We start from the raw sequence: 17,128 nt of genomic DNA, 5'->3' as shown, positions 1-17,128 counted from the left end.
ATTTTATTTTATAGGTTTCATAATGATAACTTATCCGATCGTCTTCATATTTTTGAACATTCCTGACATATTTGTCTATCACATGTCCAAATTGCACATCAAACTAACGGCTCAATCAAAATATATTGATTTTACAAACGCATCACACAATATAGGCAGATAACATCATTTTACCAAAATATTCACCATAAATTCATATTAGTCTCAAATTAAGCAAATCCAAAGTACAATGAAAGATAATACATTTATATACAACTTTTGTTAAGACCTCGAATAATTTTAACATCATTAAGACTTCTTAAGAATATCAAAATCACAGCAAAACGAAACTGTCCAGAATTTCAGAAATCACAATTCAAATTATAAGGAACATTCAACGGTGAATTTGTGTAGGAAAATTCTCAAATTTTAAGAAGAGATACCTAATCATGTTATATATCAATAGGAGAAGTCTGATCATCAATAAGAGATATATATTTATTCAATTAAATTGCAGAAACCTAGCAATTCAAAGGCGTATGAAATAAACACCAAAGATAAACACCAAAAGAGAAAGGGTTTCATATTCTACCTCAATTCCATTGATTCTTCACTGATTTTCCATGGTCTCCCTCTCTAAAATAAATAACTTGGACGGTACCAAAGACCAATGTCCAAGGATCAATCAATATCAATCAACAACCAAAGGTTGGATTTCCAATTGATGATCACGAACGCACAACCTGTATTATTTCAATTATATAAAATATAACGCGGAAAAGAAATAACACATACACCAGAAATTTTGTTAGCAAGGAAACCGCAAATGCAGAAAAACCCCGGGACCTAGTCCAGATTGAATACACACTGTATTAAGCCGCTACAGACACTAGCCTACTCCAAGCTAACTTCGGAATGGACTGTAGTTAAACCCCAATCAGTCTCCCACCGATCCAAGGTACAGTTGTACTCCTACGCCTCTGATCCCATCAGGATACTGCGCACTTGATTCCCTTAGCTGATCTCACCCACAACCAAGAGTTGCTGCAATCCAAAATCACATACTTGATAATAAACAGATTTGTCTCACACAGAAAAGTCTATCAAAAGATAAATATGTCTCCCACAGATAAACCCTAGGTTTTGTTCCGTCTTAAGATATAAAATCAAAGTGAACAGGAACCAATTGATCATCCGTTCTTATATTCCCGAAGAACAGTCTAGATTAATCAATCACCTCTCTACAATCCTTCCTGACTACACAGGCGGTTTGTCGAGGAATCACAAATAGTGAGACGAAGATGTTTGTGACTTCTTTATCTTGCCTATCGGAGAACTCTCACGATCTCAAGCCAATTAAAGATTGTACTCGTACGACAGAAGATGCAAGATCGGATCACAAAACTACGATAAAAGTAGTATCGGTCTGTCTTCACAATCCCAATGAAGTCTTTAAGTCGTTAACCTGATTTTAGAGAAGAAAATCAAAGGTTAATGGAGATCGACTCTAGCGGACGCACTAGTATCACACAGACGTATGGGAATTAGCTTTGCACAATGCTAGATGTCTCCTTTATATAGCCTTCAAATCAGAGTTTTGCCTTAGTTACAAGCAATCCTTATTCACCGTTAGATGAAAACCTGATTTAGATTCAAGCTAATATTTCTCAACCGTTAGATCGAAAACTTAGATTGTCACACACACTTGGGTAACGTTTACTGGGTTTGTGAAAACCATGCCAAACGTGTACGTGTGTGTTGGTTCAACATAGTAACCCAAAATCCTAACCATATGAGCATTTCATATTAACCTTGTTCTTCTTCACCATAACTAGTTCAATTGACTCAAATGAACTAGTTAAAGAGTTGTTCAATTTCTATGAGATCTTATGTAACTACACAAGACACAATTGAAACAAAGATGATTCGATTCGATTGAATCGGCTCATGAACATTATAGCCACGGTTTGCATAAAGCATTCCTTAGTAATTTAATGTTTCATGTTCAGAGCATATCTTTAGATCATAACCTCTTAAGTTCACAAACAAGTTCGCGGACTTAAGTTAATCGGTTGAGTTTTCCAAACTCAGCAGAAATTTTCGGTCGAGAACTTCCGACAGTTCGCGGACTGAGTCTGCGGACTGGGTTCGCGGACTTGGCAAGCCAATTCCACAATCCTCCCGATTTATCTTGATCAACAAAGTTCGAAAACTTCGGTTCAAGGAAGACATGGTTATGTAATCTAAACTCTCATTTCAATCATTGAGACATTCTTAGAGGACGTTATGTAGCCGTTATTCACAGACCGATTCACGTCAGAGCAATTCTCAAAGTGATTGAAACTTTTCATGACTTTCGTCACTAGGTGAAGATAAACTTGATCAAAGCGAAACGCTTTACCAATACACGATTTCGAGAAAAAAGATAAGCAATGAATGCTCAGCTTGAAATGTCAAATGTGTATGATCTAGTCTATATAACATACGACTTTTGTCTCATAAGAAGTAGGAGATAGAATAGATAGACTTTTGAGTGATAGATAAGTTCAAGTCTCCACATACCTTTTTGTTGATGAAGTTCCACGGTTCCTTGTATAGATCTTCGTCGTTGTATGATGAATCGCCATGAAGTCCTTGAGCTCAACTACACTTTTCTATCCTAGTCCGAGACTTAGCTATGTAGGCTAGAAATCAAGACTCATAGTTTTGATCACTTACATTGACAAACATGCTTGAGATAGCAACACATGCGAGGTCGACCGAGCTATGCTCTAACAATCTCCCTCTTTGTCAATTTTAGTGACAAAACTATTAATACATATGGAATACAAAAAGATAAACTTTAGTGGCTCCTATTCCATAGTATAATCTTCAACGTTCCCTGAAACCTTCGTCCTTCCAAGTACTCCAATGATCCCAAAGGGTGTAACTTTAGCATCACCGTTGTTGAAGATCCGTAGCTATAACAATGAGAGAAATCGAGATTCTCGATCATTATTATACAGTGTCATAGTACTATTATGTAATATCAAAGTCCAATTGTACAACGACTTTAACAATAATGTTACGGTGATATGTATCACTTCCCCTTAGTCAATACTCCATCTCGATCATGGAAACCACTCCCCCTTACACAATGATCCGAAAACCATATGTATTTGTAGTGTGAACTACATTATTTCTCCCCTTTTTTGTCAATAAAATTATCAAAGGTACAAGAACGGGATCATAATGAAATTTCCACAAGAGACATTTCATAGACTAAAAGAAAAATACATACCAACTTAATTTAGATGCAATCATAAAGTCGGATCTAAATGCATTCATCAAGGAGTTTTAAGATACAAGATAACCCTTATAAAATTCCACAGCCGCACACCCCGGAAGATATTACCATTAAGCACAAGTTCAAAATAACTCTCCCCCATTTGATGTCATTTCCGAAAGAACAACAAGAGCGACCTTAATTTCGAAAGAAAAGAAAGATTTTTTAATTGGACACCAAAAACCATAGGAATGATTTTCTATATCCAAAGCTCAACCAAATTAATCACAAGTAATCCCATGATTAACTCAATTGAAAACGCAACTAAATCAAACCACAAAAGGTATCAATTTAATTGAAAGTGCTCAACATAAGTAAACTTACGGAGCTACGACTAAGGTAATCATACGAAGATGACTAACTTAATCGTTCACATATTCAACATAAGGAAAACCTTACGGAATATACGACTACATTAACCAATAGAACATAATTAGCATACCCGTTCATATACTCAACACAAGAATTTGTGGAATATATGAAAACTCAACTAGATTACTTACAAGAGAACCTATAATTAATCTAATTGGAATAAAAACAACCCAACTAATCACCTAAGTAATCAATTTAATTATTTTGGGCTCAACATAAAAGAACTTATGGAACCCCGACTAAGTTCATCATAGAATATGACAACCTTAACCGTACATGTACTCGACATAAGAAAGAAAACTTATGGAGTACAAACTAAATAACCAAACTAGTTGATTAATTTAGTTCCTAATGCTCGACATATAGAATCTCATGGAACAACCAACAAAGCCAAGGTAAATCGACTTAGTTGTAAGGTGCTCAACATAAGACACACAATGGAGCCTTCACGGTAAAACATAATAAAATGGATCAATGAAGATCAATACCGTGGATAACATACAAGGATCTATTATATTTTCCATCATAACGACATAATAGACTTTATCCTTGTCAAACAAAAGGTTTTATCCTATTTTCCATCAAATACATGATTGCATAGACATAACTTTTGTAATTGTCAAAAGTCCATTCGTCCTTTCATCAATATGAATACTAATTCATGAACGACTTTACTTTTGACCGCAATATGGGACCTTCAAGTTCACAGACGTAAACAATACATATCCCAAAACCAAATTGCAATATCACAAAATCATAAAGATCAATACTGCAATAACATCATCCTCCAAATATTTTTAGAATTTAGTAACCAATAAACCTAAAAAATAACATAAGAAGATGAAAGCAAAAATAGCTATGTGTAGTCACAATCATCACTATTCAATGCACTAGTTATTCTTCCAACTAATCCAAAAATAAGACATACTAGGCATTTAAACCTCTTATAAATCATTTTATTTACCTTGAATGTTCTTCTCGTATTCCCTATATTCTTCAAGCTCTTCTTCGATTAGGTCAATCCTTGACTCAAGACTATCCATTTTCTCCTCAAGTCTTTTGGAAGAGACTTCAAGTTCATTTTTCAGAGCATGAACTTGTTCCAAGACGAGATTCATGGTTAAAGAGATCTTATCAAACTGAGAGACAGTAGGGTTCTCATCAGACGAAGGAACATGTTTGTCATAAAACATCTCAATGTCAGAAGAATCGAAACGAATGTTCTTCGAAGGAAATAGAACCGTCCATACATCACTTTCTTTACTCGAAAGACTATAGGAGGACATGATAGAGAAGATGAAATGAGAGTGCTGAAGAGGAAGAGCTTTTAAAGGAATACAGATGTAGAATTTCCAGAAACACCCTTTTTACCAAACCCTAACAGAAGATAGTTATCCAAAAAGCTGAAGCCGTTCACGAACAACACCTGGTAAAAGCACAAACAGAAAATAACAAGATTATATTACAGTCCCCTTGTGTATCATGAATCTTGTATAAGAGGAAGAAGATACAAGAATCATTTTTCAACAAGATTACTGAGCGTAAGGCCTCCAATCCAAGGTTGGACTGGGATAATCTTTGCAAAGAGAGAAACCACCCATTCCACTAGGTTTCTGCTTATCCATTTGAAAAGGAGAGTTATGAAGAACTTTCCTATCCATTGTAATCACAGTTTTAAAAAACTTGACTGCAGATCTTTGCAAATCCTGCATCGTTTTTGAAAACCCCGTTTGATGAAGGGTAGATTTCCTTTTCTTTTTCAGCATACAACGGTTAGCCAGGCAAAACTGTTTTTGATTTATCGTGCTAAGATGATCCTGAGATGAACTCAATTGAACAGAGAGATTTGGTAGAGCCTTTTTCGAGTAACTCCTGGAATTCAATACAAAATCAGGAGAAGTTTGCTGATCCAACTTATGATACACAGACGAACATGTCATGAAAGAATCATGAGAATGATTTTCAGCAAAAAGACTGAGAGAGCAATCATAGATTTCCTCAGGACAATAATCAAGAGTATTCATCCATGCTTTAGTTATCTCTCTTACCTCAGTTTCAGGATTTTTCGAAGGGAATTGAACACACATAAGCCCAGTTTCATTAGTACAGCTCTTCTTGGTATTCTTATCCTTTATATTGACCGACGGAGTTTCCTTTTGAGACTTTCTTTTACAACGTCTGAGGATTTTCTTAAGTTTTTGTATAAACAAAGACAACGTAGAAATAAAGCAATTCTCACTTTTCTCTTTCGTCAATTTTGGATGACAAGATTTATGATCAGGAGAGGTGACACGGTTGCCAAACAAATGATGATCGTCTCTTGCCATATATTCACGATCGAAAATTCTAATTTTTCCGGCCAGTGTGTTTCGTGAAAGATTATTACGGTTATTTCCTTCAACGATGGCATGTCTTTTAGATTCGTATCTGGACGACAACGATCGGAGGATTTTCATCACAATTTCCTTTTCAGGAACGGTCCTTCCCAATGCACATGATGCATTAACAATTTCAGACAGTTTGTGATAAAAATCGTCGAACGAATCTTCTTCTGCCATAGAAAGGTCTTCCCATTCGGAATTAAGGTTTTGAAGCCTAGCTTCCTTTTCACTGGGGTTACCTTCGAATACGTTTTATAAAGTATCCCAATCTTCTTTAGATGTAGTGCAAGAGGTCACATGATGTCTAAGGTTTGGGGTAATAACATGCAGGATGGCGTTCAACCCGTCAGAGTTTTGCCTTGCAGCAACTAACTCGGCAGTATTGTACATACATAAATCTTTTGGTACAACAATATCTCTTTCCATAACAACGGTAGTCTCATACCATTCACAACACATATACACGATTGGAAGTCACGCGACTGAAGAAATGTGCGCATAGCAACTTTCTACCATAGATAGTTTGAGCCATCGAGGACTGGTGGTACGTTCACAGAGATAGCACTTTTGTCCATAGAGTCAGATCGCTACAAACACAGACTTGTTAGGTCTTGAACATGTTTGCCTGCTCTGATACCAATTGAAAAAAGCGGGGGTCTAACAACGCCACCCAATATTTCGCTTAGCAATCTGTATGGACTAACTCCGAAATACTTTGCTAGAGAATCAACTAGACAGTCAAACTCAATCTAGATAAAAGTATCTCAAGGAGTTAATATCTCTCTCTTGATTTTATTTTTACTTCAAGCTAAAAACAATAGCGAGTCTTTATCAAATACAAGGAATAAATTGGACGGTACCAAAGACCAATGTCCAAGGATCAATCAATATCAATCAACAACCAAAGGTTGGATTTCCAATTGATGATCACGAATGCACAACCTGTATTATTTCAGTTATATAAAATATAATGCGTAAAAGAAATAACACAGACACCAGAAATTTTGTTAATGAGGAAACCGCAAATGCAAAAAACCCCGGGACCTAGTCCAGATTGAATACACACTGTATTAAGCCGCTACATACACTAGCCTACTCCAAGCTAACTTCGGACTGGACTATAGTTGAACCCCAATCAGTCTCCCACTGATCCAAGGTACAGTTGTACTCCTACGCCTCTGATCCCATCAGGATACTGTGCACTTGATTCCCTTAGCTGATCTCACCCACAACCAAGATTTGCTGCAACCCAAAATCACATACTTGATAATAAACAGATTTGTCTCACACAGAAAAGTCTATCAAAAGATAAATCTGTCTCCCACAGATAAACCCTAGGTTTTGTTCCGTCTTAAGATATAAAATCAAAGTGAACAGGAACCAATTGATAATCCATTGTTATATTCCCGAAGAACAGTCTATATTAATCAATCACCTCTTTACAATCCTTCCTGACTACACAGGCGGTTTGTCGAGGAATCACAAATAGTGAGACGAAGATGTTTGTGACTTCTTTATCTTGCCTATCGGAGAACTCTCACGATCTCAAGCCAATCAAAGATTGTACTCGTACGATAGAAGATTCAAGATTAGATCACACAATTACGATAAAAGTAGTATCGGTCTGGCTTCACAATCCCAATGAAGTCTTTAAGTCGTTAACCTGATTTTAGAGAAGAAAATGAAAGGTTAATGGAGATCGACTCTAGCGGGCGCACTAGTAGCACACAGACGTGTGGGGATTAGTTCTGCACAATGCTAGATGTCTCCTTTATATATCCTTAAAATCAAGGTTTTGCCTTAGTTACAAAGAAATCCTTATTCACCGTTAGATGAAAACCTGATTTAGATTCAAGCTAATATTTCTCAACCGTTAGATCGAAAACTTAGCTTGTCACACACACTTGGGTAGACGTTTACTGGGTTTGTGAAAACCATGCCAAACGTGTACGTGTATGTTGGTTCAACATAGTAACCCAAAAGGTTAACCATATGAGCATTTCATATTAACCTTGTTCTTCTTCACCATAACTAGTTCAATTGACTCAAATGAACTAGTTAAAGAGTTGTTCAATTGTTATGAGATCTTATGTAACTACACAAGACACAATTGAAACAAAGATGATTCGATTCGATTGAATCGGCTCATGAACATTATAGCCACGGTTTGGATAAAGCATTCCTTAGTAATTTAATGTTTCATGTTCAGATCACATATTTAGATCATAACCTCTTAAGTTCACAAACAAGTTCGCGGACTTAAGTTAATCGGTTGAGTTTTCCAAACTCAACAGAAATTCTCGGAAAGAGAACTTCCTCCAGTTCGCGGACTGGGTTCGCGGACTTAGCACACAAACGAGTTTTGGAAAATCCATCACAAATTCTCGGTCGAGAACTTCCGACAGTTCGCGGACTTGGCAAGGCAATTCCACAATCCTCCCGATTTCTCTTGATCAACAAAGTTCGAAAACTTCGGTTCAAGGAATACATGGTTATGTAATCTAAACTCTCATTTCAACCATTGAGACATTCTCAAAGGACGCTATGTAGCCGTTATTCACAGACCGATTCACGTCAGAGCAATTCTCAAAGTGATTGAAACTTTTCATGGCTTTTGTCACTAGGTGAAGATAAACTTGTTCAAAGCGAAACGCTTTACCAACACACGATTTCGAGATAAAAGATAAGCAATGAATGCTCAACTCGAAATGTCAAATGTCTATATAGCATACGACTTTTATCTCATAAGAAGTAGGAGATAGAATAGATAGACTTTTGAGTGATAGATAAGTTCAAGTCTCCACATACCTTTTTGTTGATGAAGTTCCACGGTTCCTTGTATAGATCTTCGTCGTTGTATGATGAATCGCCATGAAGTCCTTGAGCTCAACTACACTTTTCTATCCTAGTCCGAGACTTAGATATGTAGGCTAGAAATCAAGACTCATAGTTTTGATCACTAACATTGACAAACATGCTTGAGATAGCAACGCATGCGAGGTCGACCGAGCTATGCTCTAACACTATCAATCAAAATTATCGACCTCAGGTATACTGATTTAAACACTAACAGATAATTAAGCCTATGTTCTTCACATTAATTTTCTATTTCAATAAATTAAGGTTCTAAATATATGTAAAAGTACTCAAATAAGTTTCAAAATGAAATTGGGATCTATTAGAATTACTAAACTCATGATTCTCCAGTTCTAGATTGACTAAGTGGTCTCAATTTTTAACAAGTTATTCTCTAATTTCTATTGAAGCTTCTAAACTATAATATTGGTTTAACCTATAATTTTCACTTCATATTATAGATATATACACACAACAAGGAAAAAAAACGAATCAACATTCAATCAAATAAATCATTCAGTTCTTAATAGCTTTTAGTGATCAAGATTTATCTCACATCCCATCCCAGTCTAAACTAATCTAGTTCACCAACATGCACTAGCTATTTCTATTATCGCCCATATAAGATCTAATAGTGAGCTCTGATACCAACTTGTGACGCCCCAACTACTATACCTTCTTAGCTAATAGGATTACAACCTAAATGAAATAGTAAATCTTATTTACCGATCTAAGAATCATAATCACATAAATGGAACTAATATAAACCCCAAACTCTCTGGTACTTTATAATGAGAATCTCTCAAAGTGTTAAGAATATATTAATGTGTGGTTTTTACAAATATTCAAGATACATAGGCATAACCTAATTAGGTAAGCTGTACACTACGGATATCTTCACGTACACTAATTCTCCTGATAACTGCAACTGAAGTGGGAACGAGTGAGAACATCATCCCAAAAGTGTGCTCAATGAAAACATGTAACTCTCAAGTAATCCCTAACATGCTTCACAGTTTGTAAAAGAACATAACTTGAAAGAAACAGGAAGAAACTAATCATTCAGCATTTTATGCAACACGAAGCAAGTGTCACTCTAACCTCGCCAAACTCATTGGAGAAAACGACGCGAGAGAAACCCTAATCAATAATAATAACATCATCCACACAGAGTGCCATACAAACCATGATTCAGAATATTACCATCAAGATCAGAAAGTTAGACAATCAAGATATGCACACGAATGATTTCCCTAAAATAAAATAGTATATATAATATCATAACGGATGAATTACCGCCCTACTAGGTAATATTAAAACGGATGAGTTACCTCCCTACTATATTAATAAGCAATAATACTATAACGGATGAATTACCGCCCTACTAATGAAATAGATATAATAATATAGCATACGGATGAATTACCGCCCTACTAAATAATATTGTCGACGGATGAATTACCGTCTTACTTAACTTAGCTAAGAGCCACGGGGAAACACAGACACTCCTCGCAGGGAAATCCCACAATGCATATCAAACACAACAGATCATAGCAACACCATACATACAGATACAACATATACGTCATACTCAAAATACAGGAAATAAAACATCACAGTATACGCTATCATGCCTCAAATAGTAAAGACTCATCATGCTCGAAGATAAAAGAAAGCTTAATGATTACAAGAAGGTTACAGAGTTCCCACTTATTCTGAAGAGAAGCCACGCCTATCTTGTATTCCTTAATCCATTGATTCGTCCTTTAAATCGATCGTTGTTAATATAGAATAATTGTTAATCATACAAGCACTCTAAGAATCTATCCAATAGGCTCACACAATGTTCACAACATAATTTCATACAAGTCTCCAATTATAGGCTAAGTCAAATAACTAATGTAACTAGTTCTATCGATGGTTCTATAATATGATAACATGTAATTGTGGCACAACCCAATATCTACTTATCCAACTAGGGTCAAATTGGGTATCATCGTAAAGCTCTCGAAAATCTCTACAATTTTGGAGAAGGAACTGAAAGCTAATTCGGACCATAAGCGGTCCAAAAATACAAAATAGGAATACTATGCCTAAGCCCATGTCCACTAAACTCGACCCATTAACACAAGGCCTGGCCCAACTGAGTCAACCAACGGTCAATATCTGTCATATGAGTCAACTAACAGTCCACATCAAATCAAAGGTCAAGTCCAGAGTCAAAGTTCAAGGTAAGTCAATTGATCCAAGTCCAGGTCAACGAGTTAAGTCACTGAGTCAAATCGGGCCAAGTCTGGTTATAGGGTCAACTCAGTCAGAAGACTGATTCAGGCAATTAAACTGACTCAGGCGAGTCAGACTAGACTATCTACTGGTGAGGCTAAAACACAAGGCCTGAGCCATTAGCTCATGCCACAAACTAAATGCACAATCAATATGCAACTACATTCCCTACCAACTTGATTCTATTCATTTGATTCAAACACAATCTGTCCATTCTATACAATTCTATAAACTACAACACCATATAATACCCCACTCATTCATATCCCTTGAATTCTATCAAGACTGCCAACTTAGCTACAACAACAACACAACCAAACTGAAGTTCAACATTTATATTTCTTCCCAGCATCACAGGAACACTGACATCAACACCAACTTCTAATTCATTCATAAACTTCAGTTCAGGTAACTCTATCTTCTCCACTTAACTACTCCCAACTCCAACAGCACCAGAGCATAAGTCTTACACATACAAACTGTTAGAACACTCATCTGCAATGCTTCAATCATCCATCTCAGTTCAATTTCATCATCAAAGTCTCTTTCATAATCTGTATGCATACTAATCACAATCTATACATCTAACCTACAATAACATTTCCAATACAAGTAACTCACAATGTTCATCACCACCAAGTCACCACCGCAGTATCTATAAACCCAAGTCTTCACCATAGCAGAATCATCATCCATTGCAAAACAGAATATCTACATCACTGCTAGCAATCCAGTCCATTCAGTACTAACACTAGCAACACAGTTCACCTCATTAATACCACCAACACCACCAATTATAATCATCTTCATCACCATCTGTAATACAACTTCATCCAACCAAGAAATCAATCCTAAAACATTTCAGTACCAATATCTTCATGTATGCATCACTAACAACACCATCTCACGATACTCATTCAACATCATCACTACCCATGATTCAATCTCCATTTCAACTACTACTACTGCATATCACCAGCACCAGTTCATAACCATCATCTTCATCTCCACTACAAACCCATAACTCCATCTTTTCCGTTCTACGATTCTCATCTTCACTCATCTCTATCCAATTCATCCCTTTCACTGTAATCTCCGACTCAGACAAACTAACATGCAAGAACTCTAATTTCAGATTTGATTAACTAAGAAACTAAAATTAAACTCCATAAACCTATCTATACTAAAATTAACATCAAACCCATCACTATAATCAATTTAAAACGATTTCAAACAAAAATACTAAATTACAAAACCCTAAATTCACTTATCCTTTCTCCTGGATTCTGAATCGATATTCAAATCAATACCACCTTCATAAATAATCACTAGGGTTCTTAGCTGATTCGTCAATCCTCTTGAATTCTTCATCTCAGACTCAAATACCCTAACTTCAACTCATAATCTCCTCTTTTGCAATTCAAAGCATCATCTTCTTCTCCCTCAGAGCTAATTCAAAATCAGCACCACGAACAGTAAATACTACTCAATCAAACCCTACCTCTCTCGATCTCAAAATCTCTCTATCTCAAATACTCAATTCACCAGCAGGTGAAGAACAGAGAGAAAGAAGAGAAAAGAAGAAAGAAGAAGAAAGAGAAAGAAGAAGAGAAATGAGTTCTCTCTTCGACACGTTTGGTGATAAGACCAAACAATTTCACTACGACGCCCAACGTTTGGATATGGGCAGCCCAAGGTCGGTCTAAGGCAAAATAAGAATTTTTCCCCTTCATACTTATCGGATGATATCTTCTTCGTCCGGTATCCGAATGACACGTTTGAGTAGTCCATTTCGCACAACTTTCCGAGATATATCTAACGATACCAGTTTCGTATCTAAATCACTGTTAGATTAATTTCTATTAATCAAAATCTATATTAACTAATCGAATCATTAGCGAGTAAATCATCTCTTACTCGTCTCTTGACCGGTCAAATAGGGTTGACGAGTTTGAGGGTCCTTAAATTATACATCTCCAATTGTTCTCATTTTCGGTTGGAGTATAGAGACTAATAAGAAGAACATGTCTCCAGAAAATTAGGTTCAAATTTATTGTCGGATGGGCTCAGTAGAAAAAATGGCGTTTAAATGTCAAGATTATGTAATTATAACCATGTCAACGGATCCTACCCCATATATATATATATATATATATATATATATATATGTTCTTGTCTCTTTAAGTTTATCCAATCATTATATTTGGGTTACTTCATCATTTGAAGCATCATCGAGATCGTCAACATATCTTCAAAAAGTCTTGTTCCCGTGTTTAATTTTTCTGTTTATAAATTCTTCCATCTCGATTATGTCTTGTGATTTTATTGGTGTTTTATTTAGGTGACATAGATATCAAGTGGTGACTTCTTTGATTTTCTTTCTCTCTACACAAAACCTAATATTTTCATAATCAAGTGTATTTGAACCCGTAAATATATTGTGTTGGCATCAATAAATATACAATCAGAAGAACCTTTAAATCAATATATACAAAGGAAGTGTTAACAGAACATGATTGACTTTTTATCCATCTTGATTATGTCATGCGATTTTGTTGTTGTTGATATGTTATAAGCTAAAATGAATATCGAATAATAATTTACTTTGATGACTTAAAGATTATCCTTCGATTTTCTTTCTCTATGCACAAACTTAAAAACAATTTCTTATAGAAATGGTTGAACATTTATTTTTTTAATCAACAAAGAAAAGAGATATTATTGCTAAAAGAAAAACTAAGAGCCTGTTTGGTATAGTTTTCAAAAACAGTTTTCTGTTTTTAAAAACAGAGAAAACAAAAAACAAGAGAAAACGCGTTTGGTACGGACATTTTTAGAAAATGTTTTCTATCTGTTTTCTGTTTCTGAAAACAAAAAAGTGAAAACAACAAATTATTGTTTTTTGTGTTTTCTCTTTTTTTTTCTTGGTTCTTTTTTTCTATTCAAAACAAAGTAAGAGATCGGGGGAATGACTGCAAGTGAGTCATGGATAATATCACTATCTCTTAGACGAATCTTTACATTTGATACAGATTTAGTTGATTTTTCTTGTTTTAAAAAACAGTTTACCAAACAATTTTTAGAAAATGAAAACAAGAAAAAAAGAGTATGTTTTTAAAACAGTTGAAAACTATTTTTGGAAACTGTTTTTGAAAACTGTACCAAACAGGCTCTAAATATTTTAGTTCTAGGATTGTCCATATAAGGCGTCTACGTAAATTCCATGCATATCTAATGTACTTAAACCATAAATTTTCCTAAATTACATTACAATATTGTGTGTATTTTAAACCCATAAATATATGGCGCCTGAACTACACAATTTCCCGACTTTGTAGACATTTAAAAAAACAGTCGATACATCTGTGAAAGATGGGTAGCTAGCTCAGCTGATCATCCCCGTTTCTCACAGGTTTGATGCGTTCCAAGCGTTTCAGGAGGTCCCGAGTTTGAGTCGTCGATGGCATAACATTGTAAAATTTAACATGGAAGATAGAGTTAATTTGCCCCATGCCGACATAATTAGCCTCCCTTTTTGCTTAGTTTCCCTCAGATAGTTACTCATGAGTCTCGTCGGTATGCTAGTTGGGCAACCAAATCAACTACTGCCGCACATGTCCGCAATCAGGTGAGTAAAACAAAATACTAATCTACAAAAATAATATTTTACTCCCTTCGATACTATGTCCAGGCTCCACCCCATTGCATTTTTTGTTCATATATGAATCCATATATGATTATTTGTACATATGTGAATTCTATATATCCCGAATGCATGTAATCCTATGAATCTAAATTTGTACACGTATAGCGTATATGTTAATTCTATATACACTGAATGCATTTAATCCTGTGAATTTTAATGAATTGAGGGTTCAGGGTTCATGAATTGTACGACGAACTTGTGGATCGGATCCGTGTCAAGAGTTGCTCCGAGCTTGTTAACAGTTGGTGCTACTGCTAAAACCATTGACAGGAGTGATAAGAAGCAAATCAAGGTATCTTAAACTTCACAGATTAATTTTTTTTAAGTTTTAAACTTTAAAGTAGACGGACGCCCGTGTAAATGAATTTTAAAATGCTTAGTATCATGTGGGACTGACCGTGCCAGATATTAATACACCATCATCTCAATTCGTCATTTTTTCTAAGGCATTGCCAATTTAGAAATTGTATACAACAGAAAAAAAAAAACAACAAATTCAACAGATTAGGAGTACATATTCCTTGTAGCACGAGTCTCATCAGTCGAGACAATCCGAGTACAATCCAGTAATTCGCCGTTGTCGACGGAATGCTGAAAGTCATTAAGCGAGCTTAAATATTGTGCCAGTGAGAGGTAAGTAGGTAACCCTTTTTCTTTCTCAACGATGAGACTCAACTGAGACCAAAATTGTTGTCGTGCAATCCAATTTATCAAACACTAAAGCTGGCCTGCTATGCTTGGTTAGTTGGGGGATATACTTCTAGGTTTCTGCCATGCGAATACTTCAACTTCCACACCACCAATTCTGTCTTTGGTGCACCTGACCATGATTGTTGACAAACATGATCAAAAGTATTAAGCCATGCAAAGTTTCAGTTTATTCCCGTGTCTAGAATGTTTCTTCATTAAAACACCTTCGAAGTGAATGGCAAATATTGCAACTAACAACGAAGAAAAAGTAGGATAACTAAGACGGTAACATTAACATATACAATTGGGACACAATTCATAACCGATGGACTTTAGAAGACATATTGATTAAGAGATTAAGATAATGAACTTATGAAATGAAAGTAAATGCATAATATTCATCTGTGGATCAGCTTCCCATTTAAATGTAACGTATGAGAGGTTTTAAATAGAAGCAAGACATAGCTGCAGCTCAAATAAAATTAAGTCGTTGGAACAAACAATTAAACCAAAAAAATGTCAGTAATTTTGTCGACCAAGTCACATCAAGTAATGAAAAACCTCTAACGATAAGAGACAGAAAAAACCACATATCAAAGTTTATACGTAGCCAATTTTGAATTGAACTCGACACTCGACAACGATATTACTAAGTCACACTGACTCGCATACAATTTTGAAATAGCTCGAAAACAGTTTATGGAATGATGATACTAAGGCCACAGGCACATGATGAAATTCGAATATAGTAATCACAGTTAAGCTAAACCAAGTCATATACGATAAGAGTAAAAAAAAAAAGAAATGAGCACTGCAGAACTGCGTTGTAACTCATATTTACCATGAAAATTCGTACAGATCGATATTGAAATGTTGCAGGTAAGGGTGTCTATTTCGATTATATGTTTTTTTTAGACCTTACTTTCTATTTAGCCACTGATCCATTTATGGTGATTTGTTTCTGACGAAAAGAAAATTGCTCTGATATCGATTAGCAGTGACCCCTGAAGAAAAGAGAAAAAATCATATTAAAAATAATATATAACAATTAGAGAAGAAATAGAAAATTTTAACAAAACTTTAAATCCTGATTTAGCAGGTGAAGCAGCGAACTGATTTAGCAGGTGAAGCAGCGAAAAAGAGTAATAAGAGTTGCAACCTCGATATTGCTTAATGTATGCACAGTTAAATTAGGTGCATGATCGAGCAAAAACAGTTTATAATAGGTGATTGATCGAGGCTACCGACAAAAATGTTAAAAATAGAAAATAAACAAAGAACAATTATACAAACACGATCAGGAAAAACCTTTATTTTCATGAATAAACAATAATTAGAAAAACTTGTTTTATGCATCAAAAGATCTGCATAACAAACAACAATAATGGTGTGTGCTATCGCAACCGCAAAAATATTTGTGAAAATTATTTTATATATATATATACCTTGATATTGCTTGACGTAGATGGCCGGGTACAACAACTACGTGAATCATGGTCGAAGATACCTGTAAGCAAACAATGAGAGAAACGACGC

The sequence above is a fragment of the Papaver somniferum genome, chromosome 7 (genome assembly GCF_003573695.1).
Source record: "Papaver somniferum cultivar HN1 chromosome 7, ASM357369v1, whole genome shotgun sequence".
Taxonomy (NCBI): domain Eukaryota; kingdom Viridiplantae; phylum Streptophyta; class Magnoliopsida; order Ranunculales; family Papaveraceae; genus Papaver; species Papaver somniferum.
This window is presented reverse-complemented; position numbering follows the sequence as displayed.